The sequence below is a fragment of the Cryptomeria japonica genome, chromosome 10 (assembly GCF_030272615.1).
Source record: "Cryptomeria japonica chromosome 10, Sugi_1.0, whole genome shotgun sequence".
NCBI classification, from domain to species: Eukaryota; Viridiplantae; Streptophyta; class Pinopsida; order Cupressales; family Cupressaceae; genus Cryptomeria; species Cryptomeria japonica.
This window is the reverse complement of record NC_081414.1, coordinates 228191160-228207317: the sequence shown is the minus strand read 5'-3', so window position 1 is coordinate 228207317 and position 16158 is coordinate 228191160. Positions and strand designations below refer to the sequence as shown.

General features: G+C 34.4%; 1 protein-coding gene across 1 annotated transcript in view; it reads left to right on the top strand.

Annotated features, from left to right (window-relative positions):
* Positions 1-16158, top strand: part of LOC131077808 (eukaryotic translation initiation factor) — a 139796-nt gene that overhangs the window by 49216 nt on the left and 74422 nt on the right. The window contains exon 3 of the mRNA XM_059213215.1: positions 5134-5335. The gene's annotated coding sequence lies outside the window, so the exon portion shown is untranslated. The remainder of the gene's footprint in view (positions 1-5133; positions 5336-16158) is intronic.

The following is a 16158-nucleotide window of genomic DNA, read 5'->3' as shown; positions in this document are numbered from 1 at the left end:
CAATGCTAAACTAGATATAACAATTTCACTATTTCATATATAGTGAAAACAACTATATTCCACGGAGTTTCGGGAACGGGGACGACGGGATGTGTTTCCGATGCATGGGTACTTTTGGGTCATTTTCAGGGGGACCGTAGGGGACGACTGTTAAAAAAATAAGGGGGTTTTTACAAATATAGAGAAATTTCAAATATGCATATCATAACAATGGTAAAGCATTCATCATAGACATTAATACATTGCATTAGACTTGGATTGAGATTTCACAAGAGAATTGACAAACATTTTACCAAAATTCAAATGATTTTATCAATCATTGCCAACAAACATATGTCATAAGCATCCATAATAGACATAAAATGATAAATATTAAATATTAAACATCCATAACTATGAGAGGACATAAATTGTAAATAGAAAAGTTAAAACACAGAACTCCATAATCAGCTGTCTATCATAATGTCAAGATAAACTAAGAAAATATATGGCTGTCCTTAACCAGCTGCTTCTTCTCTTCTTGCTGCTCTTTTCCTATTTTGCAAATGTCAAAATGAGTGTCTTTTTCTTCCTTTTGTTTATTTTATGCATTAGATTAGGGTTTGTTATATTTTAATGTTTATTTGGGGTCTTGGTGGGGCCAGCTGAACCTCTATTGTAAATTAAAAATGTGTTTTTTTTTAATTCTGGGCTGTAGGGGACAGGCAGCTGTCCTGGGGACTGTTGGGGGACGCCTAGGCATCTCCTGACTGTCACGAGGACAACTGGCCACCCCCTGCCATCCCCTACTGCCCAACACCCATTCCCGAAACTTCCCTTGTGTTTTTTTCCAAAAGAGGGACGCTTAGGAAACAACAAATTCCCGTCCCCGCATCCCCGTTTCGTCCCTGATACGGGTATGAGGGAAAAAAGGCAGGGGATGCGTCCCCGGTACGGGTACGAGGGAAAAAAGGCAAGGGACGCGTCCCCGGTACGAGTATGAGGGAAAAAAGGCAGGGGATGCGTCCTTGTGGAACACAGGAAAACAATGAAGCTGAAACACTATAATAATCCAAACATATAGAGGTTCAATATATGCATACCATAATACATAGTTGGGAATCTAGATGGCAATACAAAACCTCATCAAGAAAACAAATTGATGGCTATCTAAAACATCACTATATAAACGTCCAATGTACACAATTGGAACACCTCAATGGGAATACAAAGCCTCATTAGAAAGTTTGGTACAAAAGATCATAACACATGTACCGCACAATACATGATTAATCACTCAATGCAAAATATAGAATAAAAATCAAGCAATAGACAAAGCAAATATGCTAGTGGGCATTACAATAGTATTTTATTTATTAAGGTGACCATTTAAAAAATTCAAAAAATTAGTTATTGATTGAGGGGCAAAAATATGCAAGATGGTATATATAAGGGCATATTTTCATAGAATCCTTTCCAAACCATTTATCAAAATTTTAATGCTGCAATTTTCCTATACATGGCAATTAATGCCAACTTCCTTGACCTAGGTACATTCCTTATTTAAGTTACATTTGACTCCAGGAATGTATTCTTGATCATAATGGATTTCAAATTTGACTGAAGTATTTTCTTAATTAAGATGGCCAAATCAATATTTTTAAGAAAGTGAGAGGCAAGCATATATAAGATGGTATATAAGCTGTAATGTCCCCTTGGGATTTGTCTTAACTTAGTCCCGAGACAACAATTTTAACTTAAATTGAGAGTTGTAATATATAAATAAACATAATTTTATCAGAACTGAATACATTTCATTATAATCTTTAACTTAAAATTTTAAGAATAGTTCAGAGGATAGAGTTTATCTTGATAACTTTCTCTGGTTTGTATACTTGAAATATATGCCTCAATGTTATTAATCGCTGCTGCTCAACTGAGCCTTCAGATTAGAGTAAAATAGATTCTTCACAAATGTGCTTTCATTTTTATTTCTTCTCTGCATTCTTCTTTCTTTCAAGTCTGCTCAAAATTCTTTCATATGTCTGCTCAAAAACTATTCTTGAATCTGCCCATAGAGACTTCACAAAGCTTTCACAAATTTGCTCTATTCTTTCACAAGCTTTGCCTTTGAATGATCTTCTATTATATACTCTTTATATAAATCTGCTAGTGTATAAAAGATAACTCATTTTTCTTACTTAAATGATTTATACAAATCTGCCTCAAATGTATATACTCTTCTCATAAATCTGCCATGATCATATATATATTTTTCCACATACAAGACTGCGGGTGTATATAAGATCTGTTTATTTTATTTCACACACACACTACTCCATAAATTATACTTCATTTTATATCTTTATTCTTCAATTTAGTCTTCTCTTAGTTTTCATATATCTAAGCTTCCTTTTTATATCAACATACATCTTTTCTCCAGGTCCGCTCTCCATTTCCTTTTTATTCTGAATTATATTTTCAATCTCTTCCTTTTTCCCCCCACCTCCGTCATCTTCATTTCCAATCTCTATAAATACCTTTATCTTCTAATGGTCATACTCTTTGAATGGATCCTTCTTGTAAGAGACATGTCTTTCTATAAACTAATCACTGCCTTATAGCACTAACATTTTAATTATGTTTGCTTACTATTTGAACAGATTGCTAATACACCAATCGTACCTCTTGAAGAATATTTAATCAAATACATCCCTTAATCATTAATCAAAATTGCACCCTTTGGTAATTAGTTATTGTCTAAAATAATTCTGTGTAATTGTTGCTAGCTTATTGTTGTTTATAACAAACTGATGCATCATCCCTCATTGCTAACTTAAATCGCTTCTTAGAGTGATGCATTGTCTCTATTACTAACTGTTAATCTTCAATCGCTGCTCAGGATATGCTTGCTTCACCATTCTTCACCTGCTTTGGTTATAGATCGGCCAATCACAAAACAGAACTTGCACTGCTGAATATTGAGTCGTCTTTCTGCTGCACATATTGATAATAATCCTGGCATCGGCCCCTTACATTCATGTATATATGTTTTTTAACATGATCGGCTAGCATATGGGCTTATGTTTTCCTTAGAATGATCGTTGCCTTTGTTGTTTATAAATTTATAATTGATATAAACAACTACATTATAGTTGCCTTTGTTCATTTGCTGTCTAATATAGTCAAAAAGTCATTGTCTTGAATAATGATTGCTATCACAAGTTAATTGCTGTCGCTTTATTTCATTGCTCTTATATCATCTCAATTATGCTTTATTGATATATTCTTTGTCTCCTTGTGTCACGGTCACTCTTAGACTGCACACAAGGATTGTTGCTTTGTCTTCTATTCATTACTAATGTCTCTTCATCGCTGACTTGCTCAAACAGGATCATAGCCTCTGTAATAATTTAATCGTTGATAACATTAACTTGTTTGCTATCTAACCAATAGTCCCATTTCCTTATCATTGTTTTGACCACTGTATTTGGAATGGTGTTTGATACATTAACCTAGTCTGTTCTCACTTTCTTATGAAGAATGACATCTTCCTCCAACCCTTCCATCTCTTCATTCATCCTCTTCATACAACTTAGAAGGTTCAAACAAGTCTAAATAAATTTAAATCTTTAATTTAAATATATACTTTGCCAATAGAGTTGTCTTGCCACTATCTCAAATGAATCGTTGTGTAAAGGCTGAACCATTTTGTAAGTCTTACAGACTTATAATCACATTTAAAGATAATACAAGGAGCTTTCTCAATATCAACAATACTTGACGGAGTCTTGTTTGGGACATCACACAAGCACACAATTCCATAGAATCCTTTTTTAGGCCATGGTTCAATTTTTATAGTGAAATTTTCCCATAGATGGGAATTTATGCCAATTACTTGATATAATTGTTATATGACTCAGGTACATCCCTAATTTAAGGCTTATTTGACTTCAGGAATGTATTCTTGCTTATAATGGATTTCAAATTTGACTGAATGTAGGCATTATGTTACAAATGTTATGCCGCATAAATTAAGTTTGACCTGAATGCTTGCATCTAGACACAATGGAAAAACCAATTGACATTCGCTTGTTCTAAACACTGCACAAAACATCAAGTCAACTAGGGTGGCAGTTTCAACCCCAAACTCTCCATTTTTGGGCTTGAGTTAGCAAGTGCTTTGCAATACATTTTTAGATGTGGAAAACTGAATAAAATCAAACTTTATCCTTTTTATTGTGTACATGTTTAAGAAAGTTGTCTGATCTTTGAGAATAATTTATTAGCTATCTGATTTTGATTTTCGTTAAGTCATGTATAAGAAACATTTCTCCAAGTCCAATTTCTGTTGCATTGCCCATTGCTCACTTCTTGTAACACTATATTGCGAAGGAGAATGGTATTGTAGAGCCATGAGAGTCTCGGTATGGTTTTCATGTCCTCCTGGTTTATTGTTATAAAACTAATATTGTGATGTGATCCTCCATGCTCAATAATAATCTTGAATGAGGATTTTTTTTATGACTATATTTTTGTTTTAGTGAAAGTTGCAACTTTTTTTCTATAGCATTGGTGGTAAGGCACTTCAATGTACTCTCCAAATCAGATGTAGGGATAAGATTTCAGTTGTTTGACTGTACGGTTCACCTGAAAATAGGATATTATAGTTGGTTGACACATCTTTTTAAGTAGCGTAATTTTGTAAATCATTACAATAGCATTGAGTTTTAGGTTTATCTTCCTTTAATGAATGAGAATGGGAGCATTTATTTTATTAAGAACTAATTTTTAAGTAATATGTTCAAAATATTTTAAAAACTTTGATGTAGGCATTAAATCTCATCTTCATCATATCTTTTAATCTTAACTTTTTCATTTTTTAATTGAATTTTTTTATCATCAATATCCTTTTTTTCTAGAAAATTAGTTTTATATAAGGTGGGTTTGCACTTTCCTATAATATTAATGAGGCTCTGGTAAGCTATAAGTTTTACATATTTTCTTACATTTTTCAACATTAATAGCATTCTGCGAATTTTTCAAAGTTCATAATTCAATACATGTAACTAATTTCCAAACACATTGCAATTATAGACTGACTAGTAACAACAATAATCATTAACTCTACTTTCAAACATGTTGCAATGGCAGGGACTAGTTGCTACACAACAATTGTTGATCAGAGGAAGAGAAAGTTATTATGCAGGCAGATCAGTCCATCAATATGTGGTCAGGAGGAGTTAAAGGGCATTCCTTTGGAACTCATTTTGACTCTAACACTGCACTTTCTGCTGCTGCTAGTTTTTCTGCTGCTTCTGGGGATTTGAACTGTTGATCTCGGCGTTTACCTCAGGTCTTTAAAGTGTTTTCTATTCTCCTTTTTTCTGTTTATCTGGGTCTGGTTATTTTGGAAAAGAAGGAAAAAAAATCTGGACTGCCTATCTAGCCACTTACACCAAAGCAGGGATAAAAGCCCTATGTTTAGAGCATTCAAGATTTTAGGTGATATGGGTTTATATCATTTAAGTTTTGTTTTTTTTAATTTTGTGTGGAATACAGTATTGGGTTCTTTTTCACTGTTTATTCTGATTGAATGCTTGTTATATTTTGGTTTTTAAATCTGTTTTACCCCATTAGAAGACTGCTGTTTATCCAATTTAATTGCTCACGAACTACTCGAAATTTTTATTTTATTTTTTGGGGTTGCTGAATATTTTTGTATCGTGCACACAGAATTTTGGAATTTTTATTGTCTGAGTCAAACAAAAGAGATTTTTAGTGGAATTGTGATCCTTTTTTGGGATAATTTGTTTACCAATTTTTTGTCTCTTTAGTATGTGTTGTTACATATTTTGTTTTCTCTCCTTGATATGATTGATGGATGGATACATAAGACTTTAGCATATCTGATTGCGCCTAGGCAAGCCTTGCTCTTTATGGGGTGGTCTTTGCATCATTCTCCAATTAATTGAACTGAAATGTTGTCACTTTTCACAGAAGCATTTTTTTAAGATACCCATGTGGCATAGAATGCAATGCTTCTCTTTCTGTGTGTATCTATTTTTTTTTGGTATACCATCTTGTCAAGAAATTTGCTGAAAGGCAACCATACTTGTATTCTTTCTATGCAAACTAAATGTAGCTTTGAAAGAAGAGGACATGGCACATGGAAAGCTCATATTCTACATCTAACTGTACTTCTATCAGAGAAAAAGAGAATGCAATTTAAAGAAGAGAAACACAAATTAAATTCTCTTACCAACACCTTGATGCCATGGGTACATTCACGATTTGTTGATGGAGAGGATGAACGTAGTTGCTCGAGAATTTCAGTAGCATAAACTTTCTTAGCTTCCAATTATTCTTCTTTGGAAACTGCTTGGGTATGGTTCAATTTATAGATTGGATGAAGATAAATGGATGATTGAGATTCGTTTAGGATGGAGGGATAGGATTTGACAGAAAATTTGAATTTGAGGGGGAGAGATTAAATGGTAGTGATTGGTGGACGGAGGGCTAGGAATGACTTGATAGATGGATGGCAGAGATTAAAATTTAGTTTGATTTTGAATTGAATGTAGTTAAAGATAGGTGGCTAGGATTAGTTTAGATAATTTGATGGCTAGAATTGAATGTTGAGTTCATTTTGGATTGATGATTTGTATTTATTTTAATTGTACATTATGGATATGACATTATTATATATTTTGGATTTGGAGGTTTAAGATCATTAATCAAATAACTAGATTATTTGATCAATTAGAGGAAATGGTTGTAGGATGTTAGTTTAATTAAATAAATATGATTTATTCAATCAATTGGATGGAGTCAATGTTAGAGGCCATGCCACAGTTAATTAAATAAATACAATAATTTAATTAATAAGTGTTGGAATGATGTGAGTGTGGTTACAATAGGATTAATGTGATTTCAAAAGGGGCAAATGTGTTGTTGTTAGGTGTAAGGTTAGGACATGATTAATTTTAGGTGTCTACATTTTGCCCCCCTTTGAGATGGTGTTGCAACTAGAAGAAGCAATGTTGTTTCAAAGAAAATAAGTATAGACTACTAGTAGGAAGAACTAGTAGTAGTATGCCCCAATCATTTAGAGAAAATAAACTTAGGAAATGGGTTAGGGATGCTCCCTTGAGAGAGCAAGTTGACAGGATTTGGACGGTCTCTTGAAAGGAGAAATAGGTCGAAAGGGATGAAAGATGGATTGGTGTTTGAAGAGATAGGATGAAGGGGAGATGGTTAGATGTATGAAGATTGGTATGCAAGGAAAGGATGAGACGATGTTAGTAAAGAATAGGATGAGGATAAAGATAAGAAAAAAGATAGAATGTAATTCATAAAAAAATGATGTGATAAAAATTAGATATAGGTATATGTTGAACTTGTGGTGAGCAATTGATGTTATGCACTATGGTATAAAGACCAAGGTGACGATTTGCCAAGTGCATCAAGGACTGATATTTGAGTAGACAGATGACCTTATGGACCATGAATATGGAAGACCATAGTGTTGTTGGTCCTGATGTGCCCCAAGGATTGCCTTACACATACAAGCGACAAAAAACACACACAAGAAAGCAAGCAAGCGTGCACAAAATGATTAAAAAAGACATAAGCCTTTAACTCTAGTCAAGTGAAAAGACAACAATGGATTAATTTGATGATGATGATAGCATTGTGGATGTGGAAACGATATCTTGAGAGCAACACGAGGATTGTGAATGATATATACCGATGATGAGGTCTGGTTGATTAAACAAGATTCATACTTCAACAAGACTGAGGATGAAGCTTATGGATTCCTTTGGACATGTGTTGAGTGGCTTCGGTATTGACATTATTGTTTTGCAATGCTAGTGTGTTTGGATGACTAGGAGATTTGTCTTTATGAATTTTATTTGGATGCTAGGTAGGGGATCACAATCTTTGTAGGTTTGAGTGGCAATTTTAGATTTGCTACATAGTATGCTTGGGATTGGTTGATGTTTAAGCCTCTTTAAGGAGATAGCATGTTGTAGCACCAATGGTGAAGGTGTTGGAGGAATGGAAAGATGGGAGTATGGATGGAAATGAGGGGTGGGATGCGAGATGGAAATGGGGAGTGGATACAAGGTGTAGTTTCGAAGGATTATGTCACATAGGAATGATATGCCCCATTTGGTTGTGTTTTTCTTATGTATTCTTATGCTTGGATACATCAAGGGATTGTCAAAATACGTTTCAAGATCTTTTGGACATCTTTGTCAAGGTTAAAGGCGAGAATGAGGGTAGGTATGATGGCATGGGGATGTGGATGTGATGGATGGGATGATGGGTGGAAGATGCTTTCCCCCAAGTGTAGGGTACACATAGGCAAGGAATTTTCTCCTGACACCCACAAATAGGTTTTTACATGGTACTTGCCCAAGGCACCATAGGAATGGTTTTCATCATGGGATTTTGTTTTTCTCTTTTATGTTTTTTTTTATTAATTTTTTATTTCAAGCATTTTCTTTTGTAGTAAGTTGATAATATTAATATACCATTTGAGATAGTTGTATTATATGCTTCATGTTGTCAAGGTTGCACCTAGTGGATGTCATTGTGAACCTCGATGATTTCTTAGGTTGGCTTCTCTTAGGATGTTGCCAAGAGAAATGGAGTGGGAGGCAAGTTGGATGGATAATTTGTGATTATGCGAGAGTTTGGATGAAAGGGGTGTAAGGATAGAGGTATGCTGGGTAATGGATTGGGAGGGTTAAAAGGAGTTGATGGAAGGATGGGATCATGAAGGCATGCATAGGGGAACTAAGATTGAGTTCACATGGCATGCTATTTTTGAAGATTATCTCAGTGGTGAGATGTGATGGCATCTTTTGAACTTATGAATTTTGAAACTTGTTGGCTTAGGAAATCATGTATTTTTATGCTCTTGGATGGGGGATTTTTGGATTTTTTAGTATGCATATTACTAGATTTTTGGGACCCAAATGAGTTTTGTGTTCAATCTTGTTGGATTCTTGCTTGAATATTCAATTTGCTTAGATTTGTGATTGCTAGATTATTGGGTTCTTTTTCACTGTTTATTCTGATTGAATGCTTGTTATATTTTGGTTTTTAAATCTGTTTTACCCCATTAGAAGACTGCTGTTTATTCAATTTAATTGCTCACGAACTACTCGAAATTTTTATTTTATTTTTTGGGGTTGCTGAATATTTTTGTATCGTGCACACAGAATTTTGGAATTTTTATTGTCTGAGTCAAACAAAAGAGATTTTTAGTGGAATTGTGATCCTTTTTTGGGATAATTTGTTTACCAATTTTTTGTCTCTTTAGTATGTGTTGTTACATATTTTGTTTTCTCTCCTTGATATGATTGATGGATGGATACATAAGACTTTAGCATATCTGATTGCGCCTAGGCAAGCCTTGCTCTTTATGGGGTGGTCTTTGCATCATTCTCCAATTGATTGAACTGAAATGTTGTCACTTTTCACAGAAGCATTTTATTAAGATACCAATGTGGCATAGGATGCAATGCTTCTCTTTCTGTGTGTATCTATTTTTTTTTTTGGTATACCATCTTGTCAAGAAATTTGCTGAAAGGCAACCATACTTGTATTCTTTCTATGCAAACTAAATGTAGCTTTGAAAGAAGAGGACATCGCACATGGAAAGCTCATATTCTACATCTAACTGTACTTCTATCAGAGAAAAAGAGAATGCAATTTAAAGAAGAGAAACACAAATTAAATTCTCTTACCAACACCTTGATGCCATGGGTACATTCACGATTTGTTGTTGGAGAGGATGAAAGTAGTTGCTCGAGAATTTCAGTAGCATAAACTTTCTTAGCTTCCAATTATTCTTCTTTGGAAATTGCTTGGGTATGGTTCAATTTATAGACTGGATGAAGATAAATGGATGATTGAGATTCGTTTAGGATGGAGGGATAGGATTTGACAGAAAATTTGAATTTGAGGGGGAGAGATTAAATGGTAGTGATTGGTGGACGGAGGGCTAGGAATGACTTGATAGATGGATGGCAGAGATTAAAATTTATTTTGATTTTGAATTGAATGTAGTTAAAGATAGGTGGCTAGGATTAGTTTAGATAATTTGATGGCTAGAATTGAATGTTGAGTTCATTTTGGACTGATGATTTGTATTTATTCTAATTGTACATTGTGGATATGACGTTATTATATATTTTGGATTTGGAGGTTTAAGATCATTAATCAAATAACTAGATTATTTGATCAATTAGGGGAAATGGTTGTAGGATGTTAGTTTAATTAAATAAATATGATTTATTCAATCAATTGGATGGAGTCAATGTTAGAGGCCATGTCACAGTTAATTAAGTAAATACAATAATTTAATTAATAAGTGTTGGAATGATGTGAGTGTGGTTACAATAGGATTAATGTGATTTCAAAAGGGGCAAATGTGTTGTTGTTAGGTGTAAGGTTAGGACATGATTAATTTTAGGTGTCTACATTTTGCCCCCCTTTGAGATGGTGTTGCAACTAGAAGAAGCAATGTTGTTTCAAAGAAAATAAGTATAGACAACTAGTAGGAAGAACTAGTAGTAGTATGCCCCAATCATTTAGAGAAAATAAACTTAGGAAATGGGTTAGGGATGCTCCCTTGAGAGAGCAAGTTGACAGGATTTGGATGGTCTCTTGAAAGGAGAAATAGGTCGAAAGGGATGAAAGATGGATTGGTGTTTGAAGAGATAGGATGAAGGGGAGATGGTTAGATGTATGAAGATTGGTATGCAAGGAAAGGAAGAGACGATGTTAGTAAAGAATAGGATGAGGATAAAGATAAGAAGAAAGATAGAATGTAATTTATAAAAAAATGATGTGATAAAAATTGGATATAGGTATATGTTGAACTTGTGGTGAGCAATTGATGTTATGCACTATGGTATAAAGACCAAGGTGACGATGTGCCAAGTGCATCAAGGACTGATATTTGAGTAGACAAATGACCTTATGCACCATGAATATGGAAGACCATAGTGTCGTTGGTCCTGATGTGCCCCAAGGATTGCCTTACACATACAAGCGACAAAAAACACACACAAGAAAGCAAGCAAGCATGCGCAAAATGATAAAAAAAGACATAAGCCTTTAACTCTATTCAAGTGAAAAGACAACAATGGATTAATTTGATGATGATGATAGCATTGTGGATGTGGAAACGATATCTTGAGAGAAACACGAGGATTGTGAATGATATATCCTGATGATGAGGTCTGGTTGATTAAACAAGATTCATACTTCAACAAGACTGAGGATGAAGCTTATGGATTCCTTTGGACATGTGTTGAGTGGCTTCGGTATTGACATTATTGTTTTGGAATGCTAGTGTGTTTGGATGACTAGGAGATTTGGCTTTATGGATTGTATTTGGATGCTAGGTAGGGGATCACAATCTTTGTAGGTTTGAGTGGCAATTTTAGATTTGCTACATAGTATGCTTGGGATTGGTTGATGTTTAAGCCTCTTTAAGGAGATAGCATGTTGTAGCACCAATGGTGAAGGTGTTGGAGGAATGGAAAGATGGGAGTATGGATGGAAATGAGGGGTGGGATGCGAGATGGAAATGGGGAGTGGATACAAGGTGTAGTTTTGAAGGATTATGTCACATAGGAATGATATGCCCCATTTGGTTGTGTTTTTCTTATCTATGCTTATGCTTGGATACATCAAGGGATTGTCAAAATACGTTTCAAGATCTTTTGGACATCTTTGTCAAGGTTAAAGGCGAGAATGAGGGTAGGTATGATGGCATGGGGATGTGGATGTGATGGATGGGATGATGGGTGGAAGATGCTTTCCCCCAAGTGTAGGGTACACATAGGCAAGGAATTTTCGCCTGACACCCACAAATAGGTTTTTACATGGTACTTGCCCAAGGCACCATAGGAATGGTTTTCATCATTGGATTTTGTTTTTCTCTTTTATGTTTTTTTTGGTAATTTTTTATTTCAAGCATTTTCTTTTATAGTAAGTTGATAATATTAATATACCATTTGAGATAGTTGTATTATATGCTTCATGTTTCCAAGGTTGCAGCTAGTGGATTTCATTGTGAACCTCAATGATTTCTTAGGTTGGCTTCTCTTAGGATGTTGCCAAGAGAAATGGAGTGGGAGGCAAGTTGGATGGATAATTTGTGATTATGCGAGAGTTTGGATGAAAGGGATGTAAGGATAGAGGTATGCTGGGTGATGGATTGGGAGGGTTAAAAGGAGTTGATGGAAGGATGGGATCATGAAGGCATGCATAGGGGAACTAAGATTGAGTTCACATGGCATGCTATTTTTGAAGATTATCTCAGTGGTGAGATGTGATGGCGGCTTTTGAACTTATGAATTTTTGAACTTGTTGGCTTAGGAAATTATGTATTTTTATGCTCTTGGATGGGGGATTTTTAGATTTTGTAGTATCCATATTGCTAGATTTTTGGGACCCAAATGAGTTTTGTGTTCAAGCTTGTTAGATTCTTGCTTGAATATTCAATTTGCTTAGATTTGTGATTGCTAGATTTTTGGGATTTGGGTGGTTTGCCAATTGTGGGACCTTTAAGAATACAAAGTACTAAATTTTGGCTTTAGATTCATGAATTTTTGTTTCGAGTTCCTCAAATTTTTAAGATAGGATTGTGGAACTTGTTGATGTGTTTTTTATGCACATGCGAAGACAGAATAAAATACCCAAAAGTATCTTATCCTCTCTTGATCACTTGAGACAACTCCAAGGTTCTTGTATGTGTAATGTCCCTACAATTTAGGGATCATTAATCTGCAAAACAGATTGTTAGAACATGACAAACATATATGTATCTATAAGTAATCTAAATTATAATCTAGCTTCAATGCTTAATTAACATAATCATAATTTTTATCTAATAAAAAGGATAGGAATGCCATACAAAGTATGTCCTTAGGCGGCCGTGAAGCTCGCCTTCTTGGAACCCCTTGGTTCCAAGATGTCCTTAGGCGGCCGTGAAGCTCGCCCTCTTGGAACCCCTTGGTTCCAAGCCCTCCAAGAAATCGAAGATGAATTCGAATCCTGTCTTGGGTGTAACCTCTTATACCCAAGCCCTCCAAGGATGACCCTTGCCTTTCCTTGCCTTGGGTGATGCCTTCATCATCCAAGTCCTCAGAGGGGATCGGCCCGACCTTTGAGTCCCGTCTTGGGTATAACCTCTTACACTCAAGCGAGCCAAGGAAGACCCTTGCGTTTCCTTGTCTTGGATGATGCCTCCATCATCCAAGTCCTCAAAGGGTATTGACCCGATCCTTCTCTTCTTGGTTGAGTTTGTGTCAACCAAGCCATACATTTGTATAATAGTTTCAGTTCATAAACTATCCCTTGTGTTAACATGAATTCTTAATGTATTCTTAATTAACATAGATATATATAACCTTCCATCTTTCACATATGCATTACATCTCTTAACATACCTTTGTATTCCTAATCTTTCTTAATACGCAAACTTATGTATACAACAATTAACAAATTATATCTTTTACCTATGTTTAGTGACGAGTGAATGCTACACATTAATTAATATATATACATTCACTAGACTACGATTAATATCACATATTAATCAACATTACACATTACCAATATGTATGAACATTACACATTAATTAATATTAATCAACATTACATTTATTAATTTATATCCCTACTATTCATTGATACGTATACTCGTTAACGTATGTTAGTACAAATTCATTAACATATGGTTTATACTTATTCCTTAACATCTGTAAACCATTCATTAATATGTTCATTAAGTATTCATTATCATACACATTACGTATACATTAATTACATTCATTAACCTTAGCTTGTTTCATTACCTATCTATTATAATCAATATCTATATTTATAATCATTCTGTTACCCCTTGTTCTGATTGAATATATATATATATATATATATATCAATGTACTTTACCCTTTGTAACATATGCATTAAGTTTTATTAGATATCTTTGTATTACATAATCCTTCCTAGTGAGTAAATTTGTGTATACATCCATTAACGTGATTATGCCTTTATCTATATTTAAAGACCAGTGAATACTATACAATAACTAATATATATATACCTTCACTAAACTATAATTAATAACTCATATTAATGAACATTATACATTACCTACTAATTAATATTGTTGAGTATTATATATTAACTAATATCCATGAACATTGCACATTAATTGATAGACTTATATTATTTAATATAAGTAATAACCTGCTCCTTACCTTTTACCCGCAGCAGACCGCCTTTTTCCCTCCTTCCCTCTCCTTCCTGCCTCCCTTAATCCCTTGCCGCTGCTCCTTAATATAACCCGTGAGGGGTTGTGCCCCTCCACGGGCCCCTTCCGCATGAAGGGGTGCGGAAGTAACCCAGCTGCATCGGGTTTGATCGTGCCCTTTGGGTAATATTTAATATTAATATTTGTTTTCTTTTAAATATGTTAAATATTAAATATATTAAATATTACATTTTATTTCATTTTAAATATATTAAATATTAAATAACATTTCCTTTTAAATATATTAAATGTTAAGTACCATTTCATTTAAATATATTAATTATTAAATAGCATTTCCTTTATTAGAATAACTTAAATATATTTTTCATTTATTACTTATATTATTATTTTAATTATTTATTTACACTAACCTAATTCAATTAATCCATGCATTAATATTATTAAGTATTTTTACATTCGGTACAAATTCTCTTAGAGTGCCTGTTATGTCCTTAATCATGATCGTTGACTATATGATTAGTGTTCTTAAATGGTGGTTCATCATAATGGTCTTTTGATTACATTCGCAATTTTGTCTCTTTTAGAGACTTCACACAATTGCGGACCACTAGCGATGTATGTCCAATTAAATGTTAATGTCAATTAGTCTAAATGCTTTTCTTGTTCGTTGGAGAGAAAGCATAGGATTACGTTGTACGTATTCTTTTACCCCATCCTTATCCTTTTAAGGAATATTTTTAGTTATAATAATATTTAATAAATAAATAACTTTCAAATATTCCTTCGTTGGTAATTATTAATTCATTTGGGCTCTCTCTCTCTTTTTATGTATAACGATCCAGGAGGGGACATGACAGTTTGTCAGGTCTTGACGTGTGGATAAGCTTGTTGGTTTGATGTGATTATTCTAGGATCACAAAGGTGTTGATTGTAATTAGGAAGGAATGGCAGATTCCAATTGCCTTAGGCAACATTGGAATCCGCCCAAAGGGCTGGCCCCTCCTTCAACGTGTAGGGCTGGGCCCTATCTCTCACGACACTCCCTAATTCCTCACGCCACACTCAAACGTGCTCCCACAAAATAGGGCCGACCCTATCCTATCAAGGCAATTCGCTCAAAAGGAAAGTAATAAATAAAAGTTAATTATAAAGCAAAGCCGACCTAACTAAGACCTTGCTCCACATATAAATAAGAGACAACTTCACATCATTACACACTCACAAGAGATCCTTCCATGCGAATTATACATCTGCCTAAATGCGAAGTTTGAAGAAGCAAGATTTGCGAATTATATTTGTCATTAAAGGTGCTAATATCAAGTGCAAATACCATCATAAGGAGGGCGAACTGTTTTAGATTCAAGGTGCCAAGGTTGCAGTCCAGTCTCAAGCAAAGGTGCAGACTTAAGATGCAATAATGTGCAGATCTAGGGTGTGGACCTGATTGCTGTTTGATGTGTTAAAAGGGGCAGACTTGATGCTTATGAAAGTGCAGACTTGTTGAAGATTTTATCAGCCCTAAGTGCAAACATCTTCAAGTACTTGAGATAAGTGTTGTAATCATTATATGAATATAATCCATAATCAGATCTGAGGATCTTTTTTGGCTGGGTTTTTCCTCCTAGGAGGTTTTCCTAGGGTAACCGTGTCTTGTTCTTATTTTGTTCATTTCTATGTTATGCCTAAATTTAGAAATCTCTAAATCTTTCAACTAATCAATCTAGTTATAAACTAAATTCTGATTTCTGAGTTTATATTAATTTGAAAGTATTAAAATCAACAAAAGGGACTTACGTTGAATTGTTGAATGCTTGATTCACTGGAACTTGATCATCTGATGTTGCAATCTTGTGTGCTTTTTTATCCAAAAC